This window comes from Haliaeetus albicilla, chromosome 7 (genome assembly GCF_947461875.1).
Source record: "Haliaeetus albicilla chromosome 7, bHalAlb1.1, whole genome shotgun sequence".
Taxonomy (NCBI): Eukaryota; Metazoa; Chordata; class Aves; order Accipitriformes; family Accipitridae; genus Haliaeetus; species Haliaeetus albicilla.
Window position 1 is genome coordinate 44997129 of NC_091489.1, and position 20030 is coordinate 45017158.

Here is a 20030-nt window from a genome sequence, read left to right on the forward strand (position 1 = left end):
CCCTCTAGTAAAATTAGTTATTAGCATTTCATCTTCTAACTTAACCAATAGAAAGGAGGAAAACAAAAGAATTCTTAAAAATATAACAGAAGAAAGCCAAAGTTCAGGATAGTCTCTATTCCCATTAAAGCTCTGAAAGACAAACATTGATACGCATCTTATAGACCCCCAGCTTTGTGCTTGTTCATTCTTTAAAGCCCGCAAGAACCATGACTATATCAGTAACATGGGAGACGGGTTGATGCAGATACTAAAAAGCACATCGCAAATACCGACCATTCATTTCACTCTCAGGACTATGAAGCTCAGCAGCCTAAACCAGGTTTTTAACTCTGATCTACAGATCCCTTCTGAGGATCTGCAATGAGCAGCTGAGAGGCAAGAGGTGACCATGCATAGCTTGAAATGTTTCGTACAGGGAAACTAACACTATAAAGGGCAAGTTGTCCCTTTAGGATAAGTAGTTCCGAAAGGCAGAGCACCAGGACCTCATTTTTCCATTCCAACTTAACGATTTAACAAGCTCCCATTAACAAAATTTTAACGCAACCGTGGCACAGGATGGGGGGACAGGGCAACTCAACACCAAAACCTGGGTCTCGAGAGGTCCGCAAGATCAAACAGCCACGTGCTATAACGGTATCTCAGACCACAAGAACGGCCTTGTCTGGCAGAGGCAACCACCACCACCACCACCAAGACCAACGATCGCGGAGCGGTGGCAAACACCACAGCTGCCGCTTGCAGAAGCTCCTTCTGCTCACACACGGGCCTTGCCCTTTCCTTCAGGCCCTCCACGGATGGAACCACCTCCCGCAGCTTGGACTCAGCGGCAGGCCCCAACCCACCAGCCTGGTCCTGCTCTGCCCTTGGACGAGCCTATCCACGGGGCTACCACCTCCCTGCCCCAAGCCCCAGGACCAGCCAGACCTGAGCTTTTCCCTGCTGGGGCCCATCTTGGTGCCCAAAGGGACCCCCCCACACAAGCACGACCCTCGGCCAGCGCTCCCCTCAGCCCAGACTGCAGGTGTGTGTCCCCCCGCTACCCGCTCCCCCTTATATACCCTCCGCGCCCCACCACCGCCACCACCAGCAGCCAATCAGGGGCGGGGGTGCGACGCCCCCTCCCCTAACTAGGCCAATGGGAGGCAGGGGCGCGAGGCGAGCGGCCAATCAGGAGGCGCAGGTGCCCCCCAGCCCGCTTCCCGCCACCGCTCCCCAGTGTGAGAAACCACCGCAGCCGCACCCTCCTCCCGCCCCCCACGCCCCGAGGAAGCGCGAGGCGCTGTCAGCGCCCCCCTCCACCCCACCACCACCCCACCCCACCCCGTGAGGGCGCCCAACGGTCAGTCAGCCCCAACCACTCCGGCCCCCGGGGGGGGCGGGGGGGGGACGACGACGGGGACGGGGGCTGGCGGCGAGAGGCCGCGCCGGGCTGGCAGAGGAGAGGGGACGGCCCAGCAGCCGAGGGTGGGGGACCTGGTCTAACCACGGGGCGAGGGTAGCGAGCGGCCCAGAGTAATTGGGGGGGGGCGTTAGGCGCCCACAGTGCTGGGGGGGGGGAACAAGATGGTTCCGGTACCCCCCCGCCACTGAGGTGCTGGGGTCCGGACTGTACCATCCAGAGAGGGGGGGAAACAGGGGTGGGGGCAGGCCCTTCTCCCTCTGTCCGGGGCGGGTGGGGGATCCCGGCTGTGGCGGCGAGGGGGGGGGAAGCGGACTGTACCTCTCCCGCGGGGGGGGAAGGGGAATGACTGCGCCCTGCTCCCCCCCCCCCCACTCCTGGGAGCGAACGGTTTATCCCGTCCCCAGCGCTAAGGAGCCGCCAGCTCTGGGCGCCATCTTGGGTGCGACTAAAACAACAAGTCCAAAACCCCCGGCTGGTCCCCGCGGCGCCCCCGGATCGGGCTTCCCTCCCGGACCGTCCCATCGCGTTACCTGAGGGGGTCCCGTGCGGGTGCCGCGTCCCGGCCGCCGCCGCCGGCCCCGCTGCGGCCCCAAACCCCCCCACCTGTCCTCACCTCACAATGGTAGCTGCAGAGCGGGAGGGGGGGCGGCCGCCCGGACCTCATTACCATAATCTGCCTGGCAACAGGCCGTGGCGCCGCACGCTGATTGGCTGAAACGCCTCCGCCCGCGAAGATAGGGCATAAAAGCCCTCAAGAAAAGACTCGGAGGCGGCCAGGTCAGGGGGCCGGGGAGCAAGGGGGGGGACCCTGATCCACGGGGAGGGGGGGGGGAACCCCTGCCCGGGCTTTTACTCCCCCCCCCTTTCGAGTCTGCGCGACCAATCAGAGCGCCGCTCTCATCCCCGCTCCGTTCCGCCGGGGGCCATATCACCAATCAAAGCGCTCCTCTTATCGCGGCGCCCCGCCCCCCCCGCTGGGGGGGGGAGTGTGTGTGTGTGGAGGGGTGGGGTGGGGGGGAGAGGCGAGCAGCGCCCCCTGCTGGGAGGGGCGGGGCAGGGCGCCCCCTGCTGGCGGGGAGGAGCGGTCTCCGAGTGACCGGCAGTGATTTATTGGGGCGGCCGCGGGGCGGGGTGCCGGGGTTTGTCCCTCTGTGTGTGTCCCGTTCCGCCCCCCCCTTTTTTTTTTACATGGCAAGGAGGGCCCATTCCATCTCCTTCTCCCCACTAGATTAAGGAGGTGAGGCCCAAATCTCTCGTGGGATTCTGTGTCGCATCCGCCTGGCTGACGGCCCCGACGCTCCACGGCTCCCTCGGAGTGTAATTGTCCGAAACGGTGTCAAAAACAGCAGTCCAGCGGGTTTCGCTGTCATTTTACTTATACACTTACAAATTAAAAGCTGAAGCCAGAGCTATTTGCTGGTCGAGGGTCAGCCTGTGAGGAAACGTCCCCAAAAGGGCTCTTTTCTGCCTAAAGGGACTGAGACTGGTGCTGGTATTTCTTTTTTATCGTGGTTTATGCATTCAAGTCCTAAATGTCAGCTCAGAGAAGGATAATAATTACTATTCTTCAGAAATTTAACTAATTGGTCATTCCAGAGGGGTTATTACCATCCTTTCATTGCCGCTCATCTTAAAGAGGTGTTTGTATTATGGTGGCATGGAAAAATACCGCTTTTCTTATTCCTTATTTGACATTAGCATACGCTCAGAAAGCTATTTGATCGAATAGTTCAGCAGATAGTTCTTAAATAAGACAATCTCTGTGTTTAGTACCTTTTAAATTTATTCCAAATGGCTTCATGAACTGCATGTGTGTATGTGCCTAATAAACACTGTTCCACTGAAGCGTGGGCAGCAGCAGATTCTGTAACAGGCTATTGTGGCCAATTGACCCAAAATCCAGTAGTAGAGGAAGGGTAAATTTTGGTTAAAGATGAATCACTGCTTTTACAAAAACTGGTTCTCTTCATTTTCTGCCCTAGGAGAGTAGCAAGAGGTCAGATCTTGGTGCAATTAAGCATCTACTTCTCCACTAGGTCTCTCTTTTTAAAGCCCGATCTAGTCTTTTAAATTAAGAGGTACAGGTGTATATTGAAATCAGCCCCTGTTGTACTGACCCATGCCTTCCATGAGTAATAAAGATTTTAAAAAAAAAAAAAAAAAAAAGAAAATTTTCTAACTTGTGCTTAGGAACATAACCTTAAAATGCTAGATAAGAAAGGATTTTAAAACTTAAGTGAGCAGAATTAGTTACCAATTAGAAGTTTGTTGGGCTTTGGGGGTTGTTTTCTTCCCCTCCATAATACTTCTTGACTTCTCTGGGCTGTTCTCTTAATTTGAATTATGAGAGTTATGGAGTCAGTTTATTCCTCTAACCTATAAAACCAGTTTCAATTTCATTACACCATGCTAAAACGTTAGGATTACAAATAGCACAAGGAAATACATAAGACCTAACAAAACTGCTTTATTTCTCATAAGTCTCAACAGCTATATGTGTTACTTTTAAAAAAAAAATCAAAAGTGTTTTCAGTGTTGTATTTTTATTCGGGATTTCCAAGAATCTCCCTAACGTTTTGAAGACTTACTGGCTCAGACACAAACACACTATTGTGCCATGTTTTCATGCAGACACGTAGTTCTTCAACTGGGCACAAAACACCGCAGGACCTCAGGGCTGTCCTTTCCTGGTATGTGGGTCATACTCCAAAAGTTATTCCACAGGTTGGGTTTTGGGGTGGGGGGTTTTTTTTCCTTTTAGCTTGGAAAGACCCATTTAGTGCAAGTGTACAGTGGATGCAACAAGCTGCCAGATGCAGAAAAAGCATGCTGGTCTGATTCATCATCTGCAGTATCTGGAATCTGATGTAATGCCTATTGTATTTCCCACATTTAATGTGTTGTTTCTGATGCTCCAGCATGGGCTTTGTTTTTCCCATAGCCTCATGCTGTGAGAGAGAAGCCTTCACACAAGGTTAAATTTATTTATTTCTAATTTTCATTGTTCAAATAAGCTACATAAAATAATTTCCCCATTTGCCTGTATTGTCTGGTACAGTGCTATAACCCTTCATCAAATCCTCCTCCTCCCCCCCCCCCCCATCTCCTGGGTCATCAGATCTGTATCTCCATCTCTGCATCACCTCATTTGTATACTGCTGTTTCAGCGCTGCCTCTGCTGCATGTGTCCCTTCTTGCCTGTTTTGTCTCTTCCCTTTGGCCACTACAAGGCTCATTTTTCCCAGCTGCAGCACCGTGTCCCACATTGAAGCGTGCATACTGACCTCCTCCTGGCAAGGGCCCATTTCTCCATCATTTCAGGCTCCAGGGAGAAAAGCCTACTACAACCCCACCCCATTTCATTTACTTGCAAATATCTTTTTGACCCAACTCTTTCACTTGAACCTCTTCATCCATTCTCTTCACCTAATAAAACCACTGTCACAAGTGTTTGCCTTATAAACAAGCCTCCTGCGCCTGGACCACAGTCCCCTACAGCTGCTCACCAACCCTCTGGCTTCCAGACCTCCTAAAAAGCTTTTTTGGTCTTTTCCTGTCCATACCTCTTTGTTTCTGGTTTTGTTGGGCTTATTTGATTTTTCTTCATGATGTTATCCCATTTTGAGAAGCATGTAGATTAAAACATGACAAAGAAAAATGCTGAAGTGCTGTAAACTCATTTGAGTTATAGAAGCAGATGATGCCTCACTGGCCCTGTTGACCTCCCGGACTACATCTGTACATGATAAGTAGGTACTTGCACCTAGATTTCCAAATTAGACGGTGCACGAAATTGGGTTATGCATTGTGGCACCCATCTAACTTCCCTTGTGCAAGTCAGCAGCTGGCTGTGATTTAAAACACCAATCTAGAAGATGGAAAAACTTCAGCTCTCTCCATGTTTCTTTTAGAACCTGCTAAATTATAATGCAGCTGAAATGTAATTACTTTACTTCCTGCCCAGAGAATACAAACCATGTCGAAGGTAGTGATGTGAGTTTACTGGTTTAGAGCAAGCCAACATAAATTTAATTAAAGTGGCCTCATGTAAAACACATACAAACACAACAGAGTTATCCCATTGTGGTTCTCAGGGTCATCTCCCCCCCAAAAAAGGTTTAACTTTTTTTTTTAAAAACAAGCTCAATTAATCCCCTTATACTGCAAGGAAAGGTTTGACTAAAAGAAGTCAGGGGATTAGCATGCCTTAATAGCATCTACCTAATCATCTCAAAACTTTAAAGTGATTTTACTTAAAACTAAATCAAAAACATGCCATTAGAGAAAGCATTTCATCACATGCTATCACTATTGGCTACCCTTTTCCTGATCCATACCCACCCAAATGGTATTTATCCCCAATATTTAAGAAATATAGGCAACAGGTACAGTAATAAGTGAGGAAACCGTTCACATAGCAACCTCCCCCCCCCCCCATAATCTTTGCTGTGCATTTGTTAAAAGGTGCATCACGTCTTCTTAGGAAAAGGGAGCCTTTCAGTTCACTGTGAAAACCTCTTTAGCAAAGCCATGCTGCCATACAGGCATGGGAAAAGCGAGTTCTGGCTGCAAAAATGCCTGCAGGGAAAATACTTTGCCACTCACACACCACTATCTCCCCAACTCCATTAGAACAATATTTATTAAGGCTGCTGCTGCTTCTGATAGAGTCTTGAGGTCTTTGGGTTTAGGAGAAGAGAGAGATCAACCAAGGAAGTTTAGCATTTCACAAGTCTTGATGTAAACTGCCTGTTTGCAAGCTTTTCCAGGGTGAGAAAAGTATTTTTCATTCTTGTGCACAGCTGGTGCTGTGGAGTGCTGGCCCTTAAGCAAGGCAGCCAGGTGGCTGTGGTAGCAGTAAATGCTCCAGCTGACGGGCTACAGCAACTAAAGGAACACCGATGCACCACAGTTGTTTTTTGCATTGCAAGACTTCTTAATTATTGAAGCACTTCCCAGCAGTCTGCACTGGACAGATGTAGTTCAACTTCAAATCCAGGTCAACTACTTCTTCATTTGGGATTACTGTTTATTTAGTACATGCATTTCTTCTCTGGGAAAGATGTTCAACCATGATTAGCCTTACAATATTTCACTGAAAGTACCCAACTTTGTTGGCTGATTTTTCACTCAAGTTCAGTGTCACCACTATCCAGTTCTGCTTATGTAGAAGCATTGTCATTAGTAGGAAATAATTTGTGCATCAACTGCAAAGTAAACACAGAGGCTATTTGGGTTTTCTCTCCATTAAGGAAGCTAGAATGACTCAGAAAACTATTAACAATGCTTTTTGATATTTCTGAGTTTGCTAGAAAGTTGAATAAAGGTTGAATATTCTCTGTTAAAATTGTCCTAGGCATTATAATGAAGGCTTTTAAAAAAATTGTGAACATTTAGAGGATTTTTAACTTTTCTAGATGTTTCCCAGCCCTGGGAAAAGACTTGTTAATACACATCCCTTTGATAGTTATTTTCAAAAAAGTGATGATGAGATGATAGAGTCAGTCTTACCCAGCCTCTGCTGGGAAAGAAAGGATCTTTAGAGATACTCATCCTGCTTCTGGATACACTTAGTAGGTAAATAAGAGAGGCAGCATGGAAAAAAGCTCAGTGATAACTTATGGTAGATGTTTAGACAGCAACCACATTTAAAAAAAATCATATTTTATGATCTCATTTAGTATACATACCAACCATACACTCTGTTTATCTGGGCTGTTTATAGAACAGCAAAAAGTAAATTTCCCAGCTGGGAAAACTCAAATATCTTTATACATACTGAAAAATAATACTATCTGTCAGATGGTCAGTATTCCTCCATCCCCAGAATTGATTAAGATGTCTGACCTTCTCATGGATGTAGGAATTGGTGGGGAGAGGTGGTTCCAAACCACCAAGTCCTCTCCATCACAGACACCACAGTACATAACCTGGGCAGGCTTTCTCTTAGGAAAAGCTGAGACTTTTGTTCTTGCAGCCTTGAACAAGAGACTAAAGACATCACTGAAGACAAGGGTGGTTGGTTTGGTTTTTTTCCAAGGCCCATTTCTACTTATTTGTTCTTGTGCCAATGCTTTCATGCAGTTTAAATAGGGGACTTTTTTCTTTCCCCAGTGTTTATTCTCCTGATGCATTTATAGACAGCAGTTATATCCTCTCCCAAAGTTTATTTTGTTAGACTATGCAAGCCACATTTCTTTCATTTTCTCCTGTGTAACACATTCCTCATTCCCTTATCTGTCTTACTAGCTCCTCTGCTGTAGTGGGGAAAAAGGGTTTTTAAAAAGAAATTTTCTTCTTGCATGATGCGTTTTCCAAAGCAGCTTTAGAAGCCCTTATTGAGTGCTAAGAGTAAAAAAACCTCCCCCTTAGAAGTCTCTAGCTCTCATCCAAAAGTCTGGATCTCCAAGCTTGTGAAAGTACTCAGCAGCTACAGTCTCATCCTTCAGCACCTGAACAAGATGAGTAAGGTTTACCTGGAGATGGCAGTCAGGGTCATTTAAAAATCCAGGTCAGCAGGCAAGTTCAAGAGGATGAGATAGGTCTGAGGTCCAGACAAGAATTAAATCTGCAGATCATAGCTACCAGCTTGTGAGAACAATCAGGATTAGACAAGATCTTGTAGTCACTTACCAAGTCCATAGCAATGAGACTGAGTCAAGACCAAGCTGGGAAGTGAGGTCAGAAATCCATAACCAGGTACAGCTAACCCCAAAATAAAGCCCAACACTGCTCAAGAATTAGACAAAGAATATAGTCCCAGGCTCAGCTTAAATAGAGCTCCTGGGCCCATGTGTGGAGGCCTCAGGTGAAGCTGTTCAGGATCAGTAAGATTTATTAGTGGCCTCAGGTCCCTAGCAGGGTGTAATGTTGTTGTTTGGGTGTTATAGATAAAGCTTTGTCCCTACAGCAGTCCTGGTTTTAGGTAAAGTAGTTTGCATTTGGTTTTTATTTTCTTAGGTTTTGCTTTAGAGTGTGTCTTATGTGTAATGTTTGCTGGATTATTGTCAATGAAGAACTTGTGGGTCTGGTTCAAAAAAACAGCTTATAATTTTGGAGGAGGTTGTATGCTTAACTTTTTTTTTTTTTTCCTGAGGTTTGAATCTTGCCATAATTTCAAGTTTTTCCTTGGTTTTCTATCATGATAATTAGAAAGTCAGACCTTTGCAAAGAACAATGCTGCTGAACTTTTCCCACAGTATTCTGGGATTTTGTGGTGAAGTGAAAGAAAAATATTTGCAGCATTGATGGTGTTGCACTGCAATCAACATTTCTGGCATAGGAGACTGCAGAGTCCTGTTTGAGTACCTGACCCTGCAGCGAGAGCTGTGCGAGCAGACACTGGCAGCAGTGTGGGGCTGCATTGATTTAAATGTCGTTTTGGATTGCATTCAAAATATTTTTGCAGAGCAGTTCTTTGCAGTTGGATGTGTCCTTCAAGAGGATAGTGGTCTCTGTGGCAGAGAAAGGTTTACTTTAGTGACTGATTAGTTTAAAGGAGGGAATGTTTTGAAACTAAACTGAGTTTGAAACGTAAGTGTATTCCACCCACGCTATAGACAGATACCTGAACGCCTTTGAAAACAAGTGTCTTAGGAGAACAATAGGTATCAAATGGAGTAAACCTATAGCCAGTGCCAAGATTTGTCAGTGAGTTTAATGTCGGCTTATCTCTAAAGCTGACAAAAAGAAAATGGTATCATCTGAGACAGCCATTAAGATTGAAGCTGCAGCCTCTGCCCTGGTGCAGATGGCTACAAATGAAAAACTTCTGCTGCCAGCCAGACAGGAAAAACATGAAAATTTGCTGCACAGAGGAAAAGCACAGAGCCGCTGAGAGCAGGGAATTCTGGCAGATCCTCCACTGTGCTTCAGACAAATGACACTGGAGGAGAGATGCAGATACTGTAGGCTATGAAGAAATAACTTGTCAATCTGTTTCCCCAAAATCTTTTTGTGAACAGAATGTAACCCAATTATTTTAAGCCAGTCTCTTTGTTTATTTTTCCTTTTTTTTTTTCCTTGCAGGAAATACTCCTTGTTGTCAAAGCATGTATGATGTTACTGAGGTGTGCCTAAATGTTATGTATTCCAGGTGTGCCCAGGCACCTGGCCAGCTTGACCCAAAACAGAGGTGTTTTCTTCAAAGCAGTGGATTTACACAGTAAGGTGAGAGCCTTCTTTCAAACATGGTTATGACAGTAGTTAGCATTTTTCTGTTATTACAGAGTTGTTCAACTGTTGCTTTGAACTCTTGTAACCTCAGCCTGCATACAGTGGAAAAAATCAGGATTTGCTTGCCTGAGCATGAGGCTGCAGTTCACAATAAAATATTTGCTGCAGTTCCAGCTGAGTGCTTGCATGTCCTGCGTCATGTTAGGTGTGCTCTGCCTTAATCTTGCAGGGACCCTTCTTGAGCTTTGTTTCAAGAGTTTTGCTGTCAGAGTAGAATTGATATTTCCCAGTGCTCTAAAATCCATTTGCTTGGGAAGACTCTCTTTAAAGCTAATACACTACAGTGGTAGGATCTGGGCTGTGAGTTTTATCAAAGGATCCCACAATTTGACCCCTGATTTTCAAAATTCTCTGAAATTTGCTGCTTAGTGAATTTGCCTGAATAATAGAGGACCACAGTAATACCAAAGACATTTCTTAAAGCAAATTTGTAGTCATTTTGATCAAGAGACTTGCCAGCTGCAGGCCCATCCAGTCAGTAGCCAATTTTTACACTGAAATATCTTTTTTGCCACCATGGTGAGATTGTCTTGAAAGTTATTATTTTAGTTGCTGAGGTATTTAGGAAGGCAAAGGACAGTAACACATCTAAGATGACTAGGTCATTTTACACTTCTTGGATCAGTCTGATAAGGCTGAATTTATCTCCCTGGTGAGTTCGGTTTCATCCAAGAATACACTAAGAAGTTGAATGAGCCACTTCACATCCTTGCAGTCTTCCTCAAATGCAAAAAGTTGTAGAGAGACATCTCCTTCTATGTTAATCTGTGTAATGAATTCCAGAGCCTGGCTCCCCTTCTCTGCTGTCTCCTCACTAATTCCCCGCAGAACTTCTAGGAAACCTGTTGATGATGCCTGTTTTCATTTTTGCCTTCCCAAATTTGCCCCTTACCTAGTTTTTTTTTGACCCATTCACTTTTTCCTCATAGTGGTTGCAGAAACCGTAGAAAAAATATTTTACAAAATACTATTTCATTTAATATAGAGCAACTGCAACACAGCAAAAACACATTAAAGGTGTAATTAAGAGTAAAAGACAATTCGGTATTTCTATAACACCTGCTGGGGGTTTATCTCCTTTCATAGTCTTTCACCAAGTTTTCTTTAACAGCTGACATGTTGGTTGATAACATAAATACAAAATAAAAATTAATGAAAGAACCCTCTACCGTGCAGAATGCAGGGTTCTTTCATGATTAAATACTCAATAGTGAATCACACAATTGTTGAAAAGCTACTGGCAAGCATTTGAGTCAAAGGCAGAAAAAAGACTTAATGTGTACGGTGTTTTTCCTTCCCTTACTTTAAAGAAACATTTTCACAATGCAAGATCCTTTAATGAAGATAACAACTTACATAGCCGTAAACTCATTTGATTCTTATTTTTCATTGCTGTACTTTGTGGATGCTTTTTGGTAGATTATTTCCTGCCCTGTGCCAGATGCTGTTTTCATTCACAATGAAGTAATAGTCCTTTGTGAGTGATATCACAGTATTATACCACGGCCCTTATTGTGACTTCTCAAATTTAACGTACTGAAATACATTCTTTGTTGGTTGTTTGGGGACTTTTAGATCTAGGCTTTGATTGAAGTCAGTCTGTAACAAAAAAGAGAGAACAGAGCCCGGAGAACTTGGACAGTATGCAATTTGCAGAAAAACATGGAAACAAAAGAAGGGCAAAAAGGAAAAGTTTGAATATTTGATATATTCTATCTCTTCTTGTATAGACAGAGGAAAAACTTGAAATAAGACTTGTGTAATTCATTGTTTTTCAGGTTTTGAGAGGGTGTAGGTATTTAATTGCTGACCCTGCCAAGGGATCTACCTGTGTGCCAGCGCCGGGCTCCTGCTGCAGTCGATGCTGGATCAGCAGGTAGCATTGGCCAGGGGAACCTGGGTTGGGGTCTGCTCCTATTTCACACTGCTGCGTGTGCTCCAGCTCTGCGCCCACACACTAAAGCAAGTGTATCCAAATACAAATAATTTCTAGTTCTTCAACTAGATCACAGGGTTAGGCCCTTCTAAACATAGGCTAGAAAACTTTGCGGTTCCCTTTTAGACATATGATCTGTGGGTTTCATATCATGACGATACAGTTCCAACCTTTGCCGGTACCAGGTTTATTAAAACGGGTGTATGCGTTTGTGCCAGTGTCTGTGTGCATAGGAATGAATTCTTTTGAAGGGTTATGTAAAGGTATATTTTCCAGAAGACAGAACAAATACAGGGAATCCAGTTGTGTTACTTAAGGCCTGATCGTGCAAGGAGTGGAGCGCTCTGATTTCTAAATGCAGGTTAGAGCACTTCACATCCCCCAGTTCTGTGTAGGGTTGTAGGGGTGTGTCTGTGGGGGCACATGCATATGTATGTGTTTAAGCATAAATTGACCTAAGGACATAATTATACATGCTTGTTTTCCCCCCCTTAGAAGTAAACCGATAATTATGAAAAAGTGAGATGGAAGACATTCCTTTTGAAATTGGTAAGCACGTATTGGTTTAAAATCTTTGAGTAGACACTTTTTTGGATAGCTTTTTAGCCATTCCAGTCAACAAAGGAGCTGGCAAACAGGTCTGTCATCCAGCTATATTTTCAGGAAGCATGGAAAAGGTCTTGTTAGACTTTTTTAATAGAAAAGAGGGAGATATTTATAATACCTGATAGAATATTGATATATTTAAATGTGCTGATATATGAGTTTTTAAAAAATAGAAAACGTGGTCAAATTTTGCCCTTGTTGTAGTCCACTGAGACTGCAGCAGGTAATATGTTGAGGAAAAATTTAGCCAAAAGCAGTTTTGAGGGAAACTGTTAAAATGCAGATAAATGAAGATGTCTGGCTCACCAGAAGAATCTGTATTCATGTGGCGAATGTTTCGTTACTCATACTGCAATGCTTTCTGAAGTATATTTTTGTATCATCATTTCCCATTTTAAATTCAGCTCTTAAATCCCAAAAGGGAATTAACTACCAGCCATTTGCATTTTAAAGGGAAAATTCAAACCTCAATAGAGTGCTCTACTTAAGACTCCTTTTATATAACTTAGCCAATGAGCTACATCTTGGTAGAGACCTTAGGGAGTCAACCAAATGACTGAGACAAGGCAGGGAAACCTAGACTTGGAAGAAGCCTTGTAATTTGCTTCATAAAATGCAGAATACGCTGGTATCGGTGTGAAGCTTTCCTGCGAACTGATGTTTTCATTATTGTGGGGCAAAATGCCTTTATTGTTGGGGTGGAGGGGGGGGGAAGGCACCTTCAACCTTTGGCAAACTGGGATGGCTAGAGCACAGGCTACTCTCTCTTGCTGTGCACGAGGGAAAATGATAGTAAAAAAAGCTGTAAAAAAGAGCAACTTTTAATTCAGCCCTTTGCAAAACATGGGAAATGACAATCGGAAAGTTACAGGAGGAGCAACATGGATTTTGTTAAAACAGACCTCTCGGGTGCTGACTCATCTTCTGAGAAAATGTGATTCAGGAGAGGAATTGAGGGGGCTGTTCTGCCCCTCGGGCCATGGGTTTGCGGGTGGAAGTTGTAGGCAGTCCACTCCTTTCCTCAGAGACATTGGGATTCATCTTCTACTCAGATGTCCCAGTTCCTTTCACCTGTGTCTTGCTGCATGCCTTTATTGAACTGAAACAGACTTCAAATACATGTATTTCTTTATTTCTTATCACCAGGAGAACCTACATTTTTAACTTCTTGCTGCCTTAGTAGCTTGAAAGCTGTGGAAGTACTGCTACTTCTCATTTTCTTGTGGCCCTCCAAAGAACTGTACATTTCAAAGGTTATAAAAAACCCAGTGCAGAATATGAAGCTGCTCTCAAAAGAGTTTATAAATAAATAGTACTTGAGAGCATTGTCTGTATTTGGGACATTTAAAAACAAAAAAGTGTAGAGTGAGGTCTGCAAATATTAATTCCTGTGCCTGGGAATTCCAAAATCCCACTGTTTTTTTTCCCCCTAACTCTCAGCTGAAGACTAGGCTGTCTATCAGCACAAGACCCTTCAGCTCCTTCCCAAAGTGTGGTCTGGTGAGAGGCACTGGAGGGCAAAGCTGCAGGTCCCAGCAGTACCTGGTGCACAACTCCCTTGTCTCCAGGGTGTGCGTTTCAAGAAACTAAAATAAATATTCCTGTGTTGACATAGGAAGAATGACTGGGTGGTTGGGTCCATCAGGGTTCTAATGATTATTGTAACAGGAAATGTACCTTAATGTTTGTTTAAATAGAATGATGTAAACTGCAGCTGTCTATGCTGATATCAAATTAGAGTGAGTAAGGAGGGAATTTTTGGTGGAGTTATTTTGCTTTTAAGAGCACCAGAAAAATAAGCACTTAAAAGTATTGGGCAGCTGATGGAAAACAACAGTTCTCAGTAATAAAGCTCTGCAGTATCAGACATGACATGTCTCCTAGACATCTTAAAATTCCTTATTGTCTGTTGCTGTGTCATAAGTTACTTCCTAACACACCCTGTTGCTTGCAAACTGAGTAAGTGCACCAACAAGTGATTGGGGGGAATGGGGTGGAAAGGGGGGGAATAAAAAGTGACTTCAGTGTGCCATAAAAGAGCTTGTTAGCACAGGTTATTCCATGATGCCTGATGTAACAGGCACTGAATCAGACCTGATTGCAGAGGGAGGGGTAGATTTTTTTGTTGTTGAATTGCACTTATCTTCAAAGCTGCTGCAAATGTTTCTACCTTTATTCAGCAGGACAAGGTTTTTACATTTGATGTTGTTCATTGCTGTGCCATTTGTTAAGATGATTTGGTTTTTAATCCACCAATGAATACTGAATGAAGAATTCAATCATGATCCGATCTCTTCTTTTGCTTGCCAGTAACACAAGCCATTTTTATTTTCAATTTTAGGTTTCTTTTACAGTACAGGACAAAAATAAATTATGAGTGGAAAGAAGTTAAAATTGTTCCTCTCAAGCAACTCTCCTGCATCAATGCTTAATCCTTCCATTATGTGTGGTATCATTAATCATTCCACTGTAATATTTGACACACACATTTGTGGGACAAATTCAGATCTAATATAAAAGCTGCGATAATACTGACTTATGTGGAACTGGAGCTAATTATAACATATTTGAATTTTCATCTTTTATGAAAGGCCTCTATAAAATGAACAACCTTTCACACCGTTGAAATGAGACTGTCTGAGTGAGACAGGCAAGCAGATGAGAGGAGAGGAAAGAAACTTTGTCCAAGGACAACAGGAGAAATCTCAACATCATAATGAGCCCATATCTGTGGAAAATATGCTCAGTTGTTGGTGGATTCTTTTTAATTGTGGGTTGTTTGTTTGGTTTTTTTTCTCTCTTTAAGCTCTCATAGGGCTTCTCTCCCATAAACTGCACTGCTCGGCTTGTTTAAGTGGGAATGGTTTGAATGACTGATCCTGCTGTTTTCAGAGACTAAACAACACTTCTGTCTTCAAGGGTGGACTAGAAGAGATGAAGATGACAGGATGCCTTCAGCCCATTGTAGGAAGATACAAGGATGCAAAAGAGTGAGAATTTACTAAATATTTTCTGCAATTCCTCCCTCCCCCCAGTGTCAGGACTATGCCTTTATTTGTAGACCTTTAGACCCCCTGCCTTTTGAGTTCCATGTGTCCGGTTAAGTGTTTGCTGCAGCTCTTTGCAGAAGCATCAGGCATTATTCTGCCTTGAGATCCTGCCTGTGCCCAAAGCCTCGCACCCATCTGGAGAGAGAAAATGAGCAGCATAAATACCCAGTTTGTATATTCCAAAACCTGAAGGTTAGCTAAAAAGGTGGTTAGGCTCTTTTCTATTTTTGCATTTGGGATCCTGAATCTGAGTGTGGGCTCACTACTCTATTGAATTATATATTAGAGGTAATTTCCGTTCCTGGATAGTGAATCCTACAGATGTGCAAATCTATTCCAAAAAGGATTGCTTGTATCTTTCAGATGCTGCATTTGTCTTGGGTAGTCTTTCTTTCCAGACAAACAAACTGTCCAGTTAAATTCATCATGGTCATTGGTTTTGCCCTCCATCTAGAAAATGAGAGGAGATCATAGACGTAGCACATTTTCCCGATGCTAGGATTGATACGCAGAGTACTGAAGGACCAGTGGCTGCCTTTAGCAGCCATGCTCTTGTTGTGCTAGCCTTAAGCATCTTTGATGTATTTTTCATTTTCCAATGCATTGCCACCTTTTCTGTGCTGATGTCCTTCAGCAAAGCAGTAATTTCTAAACTGAAAAGAAGGGGTTATTTTGAAGTTTGCAGTTATGGGAGAGCAAGTATTAATGTTACGATTGTTTCCTTAACAGTCTGTTACATGCTGTAGGCAAGGATCACGCTGGCTGAGATTAACGCAGCACAACCTGCTGTTTAAATCTCCCCCCGGAAAAATCTCAGAATACCTGCATGAAAGCCAGCTTAATGGCACTGTTTGAGGCACAGAACAGAGCAGTAGAAAAATGGCCATCAAGAGTTAAGGACTCATTGATACAATAAGGGGTAGACTTTTCCTCCATTCCTTGCCAAGCCCTTTTAAAGATGTCTTTGAGTAGAAACAGAAAGGCTTGTTGTCCACCACTATTTACTGTGTCACTTCCTTTTTCACATATTCCTATGCTGTTTTTCCTCATGCCTGCAATTACTCCTTTTATCCCTGTTTTTAAGGTACAACTCTACTTACAATGCATCTGTTCTTATTTATTCTCCATCCTTTCATTTTTCTAAACTTCATTGTATTCCCATTGGAATCGCCTTTTTTTTTTTTAAACTCCTGTCTGCCTTGCATTATCTTTCAAGGCCTAGAAGGTCTCTGCATCTTTTCAATTAATCTCTTTCTATGGAACATCTTCATCCTCTGTGTATACCTTAAGCCCAGTTTCTTCAGCAGTTTCCTTCATCTCATTGCTGCTGGACTTTGTACACCTTGTCTGCAATGTGTTGTCCTTTTGAATTACAGATGGAAGACTGAGTTGCAAAACTGCAGGAACCCTAGACTTCCACAAAGAGATTTTGCAGCCAAATATAGATGTCCAATTCCAGAGCAGGATGGCAACTTTCCCATGTTATTTATGGGTTTTGGAGAAGTATTATTTCCCAAAGGCACTTATATAGCTGGATGTTGCATCAAGTTTTAGTTGAGTAATAAAAGTTTTGCATTGCTTTATGCCCCTCATACAGCCTTGTTAACAGATAGAGGTCTTGCCCTAAGTGCAGTATGGCTCGTGATGCGTTGTGGCAGTCAACTGTATATCATTCGTGCAAGTTGGGCGGTATATTTTTTCTAGAAGCACTGTTTAGTTTTTCTTACATTGCCGAATTGTGCTGGAATAGAGTTCTCTTTACTCAAGCCCACCACGTGCTGTAGTAATTTTCTAAAGTCAGTTTACATTCTATCTCCTAAAACCAAGGCTGACTCGGCTCTACCTCTGCAACCTCGAACTTGCCTGTATCTGTCACATAGAGCTAGTATGAATGATATGATCTGCTATTTAAATCTTCAATCAAGTTTTTTAATTAAAAGAGCTGCAAAACATTACTGTTCACAGGTTAGATCAATTTTATGCTTTAATTTGTGAGGTTTAAGAGAATGGTGAGAATATTCAAAGACTTTCTCACTTCTGTGAACTCATTCTCCAGGTACTGGCAGGATTTCAGCACATCAGTTCGTTAAAGTTGCTGTTCCCAGTGACTTTAATGGTACCAGACACATTCCTCACCGACTTCTCTTTGCCCTTTTTATCAAGAGCTTAACATTGCCCTTTCAGGGCATGTTTTTGCGGTCATAAATAGGTTCTTTCTGTTCACACAGTTGTGGTCATGCAAGTGATAATGGGCAGAGATGTTAACTTTGAAATGTTTCTTACAGAATAAGTAGTAGCAGCCAAAGGTGAGGATGAGATTCTCAGTGCTTCGTTAGCACAGATGTACTGGGAAAAGGGCACTAAAAGCCCTGGAACCAAGCATATAAAATGGGATTCTTGGAACAAAATGAAATCTGCCACCTAACAGGGGTAACAACAGGAAAGGTGTTCTAGGGAATGCCGCAGCCTTACAGCATTCATTCAAAGTGGCACTGTTGTCACAGGTGACAGATAACTACCAGTTCTCATCTGGAATGTATCTCCATGGTAAATTAACCATCACCACTGTGAGTGTCAGCATACCTGCAGTCGCGTAACCTGCCCTTCCTATGTTGAGTAGTACTCATCTGAAAGCAACCACCTCCAAAGCCTTTTCCTGCTGAAAGTGTTTGGGTTTCTCCAACTGCTGGAATCGCATTTGCATTGTGCTGGAGACTCTGCCTCAATCTCCTTTCCTCCCTGCCACCTAGCAGCCACGTGAATTCAGTTGCATTCAGAGCTCTTGATGACCACCAAGGAAAGAACAAGATCAGGTGGATTAGAACTTTTTTTTTCTGGGACTTTTTTTCCTGGGGAGAACTGATCTCTCTATGAAGGGGACTCTGTTATTCTTCAAATTTTGATTTGTTGCTTGTTTTTTAGGTAGTGAACCGAGCACTGATGGTCTTGCTTTTGAAGCAGAATATGCTGTGTTGCAGCCTTGCGGCAGGACTTCAGCTCTTAGGCGCTGGTGTGTCTGCAGTGTAGTACTAGGAGCAGGCTATGTTACAGGGGGTGAGAATGCAGCTGAGGTCATACCTCATGCTTATCTGTGAGACTTCTCCAAAAGTTATCAGACTGAAATTGCTTTTTGGAAAAATGGAGGGTAACACTGTTGTAATCGGGGCTGTGTCAGTAAAAATACTCTGAAGTCAAGTATCTGTTTGGTTAAGTCATGCCTGCCTGTGGGGATGCTGCTTTCTTTTGTGTTAACAGCCAATGCCCCACCATAAAGTATTATATCCAAATAGGTTGAGGTGGAGGACTAGGTGTATTCTGGTTGTACTGTTGCTCTGACTTCTGACACGGGCACCATGTGGCTGTGGAAATTCAGACTCTCATTAGGGCCATCATACTTTGCATGTCTCTGTACTTAAGACATTTGTGACTCGATTGCAAGAGCTGCTTGGTAACCTGCAGCCAATTACTTCAGTTTCTGCTGTGCCCCCAAAATCAAGTCTTCACACACCCCAAATTAACAAGCCCTTTTTCTTTTTTTTTGGTAGCTGTTTTGCCATGTTAGCTCTCAGAGGGGTTGTGAACATTAATTAATACTCACCAAGTACTATGTAAATATTAAGTATTAAAGGTATATTAATTTATATAGCACTTTAAATGCTATATAAAGTCAACCTCAAATGAAAGCCCCTATCCAAAGATGTATAAAGAGCTTGTACATTTTGGCCTGGGGAGAAAGAAGAATACCTCCTTTAAGAAAAGGGAAAAGCTTAGCTCAGAATCTCCTGTTATTTACTCATGTATTCATATTGCATAATAAAATATTTACATGAAAATCTATCAATTTTCAAAAAACTTGTTCACTCCATTTTCCAACTGAATTTGGCCAAGTTGAAAAGAAAATTATATACGCCAGAGGAGTGCAGTAAAAGAGATTTAAGGCTTTTCAAATACTATAAAAAAGAGACTGTAATAAGTGACTAGTGGACCAGTCAGCTGTTTTAATTAAAACTGGGCTGCTTATTGATCTCTCATACAGATTTACCCCTATCTGCAACATTTCAGCAATATTCCCTTCAACCATTTCAGAAAATAGTGCTTGTAAGAGACGCTAAAGAATATAGAAGTTGAGAATGGGAATGTTTTATAACTATGCGACATTTTGTACAAAGATGTTTGGTTTTTTGAAATTTGTTTTTATAAATAACATGGTGAAATAAAAACAGAGTCAATGCAAATTTGGCATGGTTGGTTTTAAAGCCAGAAAAGTGCCCTTAAATAGTGGCCCCAGCTGTGGCACAGCATCTGCACTGAAAGAAACCTGTGCTGTCCTCCAGTTGTTCAAAAGAGACTGCAGGCACGGCTGTTTCACGCTGACCGGCGTGCAGACTGGCGAAGGCAATGATGATGATGTGTCATCAGGGGTCTGTGCCAGTTGTTTTAATTAAAGCATACGGAGAGCTTTGCTGCGTTCACGATGGTTGGCAGCATGCGTGCCATCTTCTCTTCCAGGTAGAGCCCGGTGAGCACCCGCCCTCGGTGTTGGTGGTGGGATGAAACAACCTATGACTGTCATTCAATAGCTGTATTTTAAAGGGGGGAGAAAAAAAAAAAGCACAACTGCGTTGGTTTTTGTTCCAAAACAAGCAGGGCTTGGAGCTTGCTGGTAGCGTCACGGATCAAGGGTTTTAAGAAACAGGGGACAGCTGTGCTGAGAGTTTTCTTTTTAGATGAGGAAACCGCCCAGCAAACCCTCTCCTCATCGCTGTGGCGGGGAGAAGCAACGAGGCCGGAGGGC

General features: G+C 43.4%; 1 protein-coding gene and 1 long non-coding RNA gene across 8 annotated transcripts in view; one reads left to right on the top strand and one right to left on the bottom strand.

Moving 5' to 3' along the window:
- PRDM10 (PR/SET domain 10) overlaps window positions 1-2138 on the bottom strand; it is a 45594-nt gene extending 43456 nt beyond the window's left edge. Inside the window, exon 1 of one of the 2 annotated variants that reach the window (XM_069788184.1) lies at window positions 1939-2057. The gene's annotated coding sequence lies outside the window, so the exon portion shown is untranslated. Of the gene's footprint in view, window positions 1-1938 lie in introns of both variants that reach the window. The other variant, XM_069788182.1, reaches the window with a different exon arrangement.
- On the top strand, window positions 1262-19826 carry LOC138686200 (uncharacterized). Of its 6 annotated transcripts, none has more exons than XR_011325568.1 (7): window positions 1262-1345; window positions 2096-2185; window positions 9437-9577; window positions 11422-11519; window positions 12075-12128; window positions 15105-15175; window positions 16612-19826. It is a non-coding gene; the product is annotated as an uncharacterized lncRNA (long non-coding RNA). The 6 variants fall into 6 exon arrangements; XR_011325570.1 differs by lacking the exon at window positions 1262-1345 and adding an exon at window positions 8569-8941 and having other exon boundaries at window positions 2095-2185; XR_011325572.1 differs by lacking the exon at window positions 2096-2185 and having other exon boundaries at window positions 1265-1345.
- Window positions 19827-20030: the final 204 nt, after the last annotated feature.